Genomic DNA, 4,220 nt, shown 5'->3' on the forward strand with positions numbered 1-4,220 from the left:
CATTCTGGGATCACTGTGGGTTCACTGGAACATTCTGGGATCACTGTGGGTTCACTGGAACATTCTGGGATCACTGTGGGTCCACTGGAACATTCTGGGATCACTGTGGGTTCACTGGAACATTCTGGGATCACTGAGGGTTTGATGGAACATTCTGGGATCACTGTGGTATCACTGGAACATTCTGGGATCACTGTGGGTTCACTGGAACATTCTGCGATCACTGTGGGTTCACTGGAACATTCTGGGATCACTGTGGGTTCACTGGAACATTCTGGGATCACTGTGGTATCACTGGAACATTCTGGGATCACTGTGGGTTTGCTGGAACATTCTGGGATCACTGTGGGTTCACTGGAACATTCTGGGATCACTGTGGGTTCACTGGAACATTCTGGGATCACTGTGGGTTCACTGGAACATTCTGGGATCACTGTGGGTTCACTGGAACATTCTGGGATCACTGTGGGTTCACTGGAACATTCTGGGATCACTGTGGTATCACTGGAACATTCTGGGATCACTGTGGGTTCACTGGAATATTCTGGGATCACTGTGGGTTCACTGGAACATTCTGGGATTACTGTGGTATCACTGGAACATTCTGGGATCACTGTGGGTTCACTCGAACATTCTGGGATCACTGAGGGTTTGCTGGAACATTCTGGGATCACTGTGGTATCACTGGAACATTCTGGGATCACTGTGGTATCACTGGAACATTCTGGGATCACTGTGGGTTCACTGGAATATTCTGGGATCACTGTGGGTTCACTGGAACATTCTGGGATCACTGTGGTATCACTGGAACATTCTGGGATCACTGTGGGTTCACTCGAACATTCTGGGATCACTGAGGGTTTGCTGGAACATTCTGGGATCACTGTGGTATCACTGGAACATTCTGGGATCACTGTGGGTTCACTGGAACATTCTGTGATCACTGTGGTATCACTGGAACATTCTGGGATCACTGTGGGTTCACTGGAACATTCTGGGATCACTGTGGGTTTGCTGGAACATTCTGGGATCACTGTGGTATCACTGGAACATTCTGGGATCACTGTGGGTTCACTGGAACATTCTGGGATCACTGTGGGTTCACTGGAACATTCTGGGATCACTGTGGTATCACTGGAACATTCTGGGATCACTGTGGGTTCACTGGAACATTCTGGGATCACTGTGGGTTCACTGGAACATTCTGGGATCACTGTGGTATCACTGGAACATTCTGGGATCACTGGGGTTCACTGGAACATTCTGGGATCACTGTGGGATCACTGGAACATTCTGGAATCACTGTGGGTTCACTGGAACATTCTGGGATCACTGTGGTATCACTGGAACATTCTGGGATCACTGTGGGTTCACTGGAATATTCTGGGATCACTGTGGGTTCACTGGAACATTCTGGGATAACTGTGGGTTCACTGGAACATTCTGGGATCACTGTGGGTTCACTGGAACATTCTGGGATCACTGTGGGTTCACTGGAACATTCTGGGATCACTGTGGTATCACTGGAACATTCTGGGATCACTGGGGTTCACTGGAACATTCTGGGATCACTGTGGGTTCACTGGAACATTCTGGAATCACTGTGGGTTCACTGGAACATTCTGGGATCACTGTGGGTTCACTGGAACATTCTGGGATCACTGTGGTATCACTGGAATATTCTGGGATCACTGTGGGTTCACTGGAACATTCTGGGATCACTGTGGGTTCACTGGAACATTCTGGGATCACTGTGGGTTTGCTGGAACATTCTGGGATCACTGTGGTATCACTGGAACATTCTGGGATCACTGTGGGTTCACTGGAACATTCTGGGATCACTGCGGGTTCACTGGAACATTCTGGGATCACTGTGGTATCACTGGAACATTCTGGGATCACTGTGGGTTCACTGGAACATTCTGGGATCACTGTGGGTTCACTGGAACATTCTGGGATCACTGTGGGTTCACTGGAACATTCTGGGATCACTGAGGGTTTGCTGGAACATTCTGGGATCACTGTGGTATCATTGGAACATTCTGGGATCACTGTGGGTTTGCTGGAACATTCTGGGATCACTGTGGGTTCACTGGAACATTCTGGGATCACTGTGGGTTCACTGGAACATTCTGGGATCACTGTGGGTTCACTGGAACATTCTGGGATCACTGTGGGTCCACTGGAACATTCTGGGATCACTGTGGGTTCACTGGAACATTCTGGGATCACTGAGGGTTTGATGGAACATTCTGGGATCACTGTGGTATCACTGGAACATTCTGGGATCACTGTGGGTTCACTGGAACATTCTGCGATCACTGTGGGTTCACTGGAACATTCTGGGATCACTGTGGGTTCACTGGAACATTCTGGGATCACTGTGGTATCACTGGAACATTCTGGGATCACTGTGGGTTTGCTGGAACATTCTGGGATCACTGTGGGTTCACTGGAACATTCTGGGATCACTGTGGGTTCACTGGAACATTCTGGGATCACTGTGGGTTCACTGGAACATTCTGGGATCACTGTGGGTTCACTGGAACATTCTGGGATCACTGTGGGTTCACTGGAACATTCTGGGATCACTGTGGTATCACTGGAACATTCTGGGATCACTGTGGGTTCACTGGAATATTCTGGGATCACTGTGGGTTCACTGGAACATTCTGGGATTACTGTGGTATCACTGGAACATTCTGGGATCACTGTGGGTTCACTCGAACATTCTGGGATCACTGAGGGTTTGCTGGAACATTCTGGGATCACTGTGGTATCACTGGAACATTCTGGGATCACTGTGGTATCACTGGAACATTCTGGGATCACTGTGGGTTCACTGGAATATTCTGGGATCACTGTGGGTTCACTGGAACATTCTGGGATCACTGTGGTATCACTGGAACATTCTGGGATCACTGTGGGTTCACTCGAACATTCTGGGATCACTGAGGGTTTGCTGGAACATTCTGGGATCACTGTGGTATCACTGGAACATTCTGGGATCACTGTGGGTTCACTGGAACATTCTGTGATCACTGTGGTATCACTGGAACATTCTGGGATCACTGTGGGTTCACTGGAACATTCTGGGATCACTGTGGGTTTGCTGGAACATTCTGGGATCACTGTGGTATCACTGGAACATTCTGGGATCACTGTGGGTTCACTGGAACATTCTGGGATCACTGTGGGTTCACTGGAACATTCTGGGATCACTGTGGTATCACTGGAACATTCTGGGATCACTGTGGGTTCACTGGAACATTCTGGGATCACTGTGGGTTCACTGGAACATTCTGTGATCACTGTGGTATCACTGGAACATTCTGGGATCACTGTGGGTTCACTGGAACATTCTGGGATCACTGTGGGTTTGCTGGAACATTCTGGGATCACTGTGGTATCACTGGAACATTCTGGGATCACTGTGGGTTCACTGGAACATTCTGGGATCACTGTGGGTTCACTGGAACATTCTGGGATCACTGTGGTATCACTGGAACATTCTGGGATCACTGTGGGTTCACTGGAACATTCTGGGATCACTGTGGGTTCACTGGAACATTCTGGGATCACTGTGGGTTCACTGGAACATTCTGGGATCACTGAGGGTTTGCTGGAACATTCTGGGATCACTGTGGTATCACTGGAAAATTCTGGGATCACTGTTGTTTCACTGGAACATTCTGGGATCACTGTGGGTTCACTGGAACATTCTGGGATCACTGTGGTATCACTGGAACATTCTGGGATCACTGTGGGTTTACTGGAACATTCTGGGATCACTGTGGGTTCACTGGAACATTCTGGGATCACTGTGGTATCACTGGAAAATTCTGGGATCACTGTGGGTTCACTGGAACATTCTGGGATCACTGTGGGTTCACTGGAACATTCTGGGATCACTGTGGGTTCACTGGAACATTCTGGGATCACTGTGGGTTCACTGGAACATTCTGGGATCACTGTGGTATCACTGGAACATTCTGGGATCACTGTGGGTTCACTGGAATATTCTGGGATCACTGTGGGTTCACTGGAACATTCTGGGATCACTGTGGTATCACTGGAACATTCTGGGATCACTGTGGGTTTGCTGGAACATTCTGGGATCACTGTGGGTTCACTGGAACATTCTGGGATCACTGTGGGTTCACTGGAACATTCTGGGATCACTGTGGGTTCACTGGAACATTCTGTGATCACTGTGGGTT

Source organism: Heptranchias perlo, unplaced genomic scaffold (assembly GCF_035084215.1).
Source record: "Heptranchias perlo isolate sHepPer1 unplaced genomic scaffold, sHepPer1.hap1 HAP1_SCAFFOLD_55, whole genome shotgun sequence".
NCBI lineage: Eukaryota > Metazoa > Chordata > Chondrichthyes > Hexanchiformes > Hexanchidae > Heptranchias > Heptranchias perlo.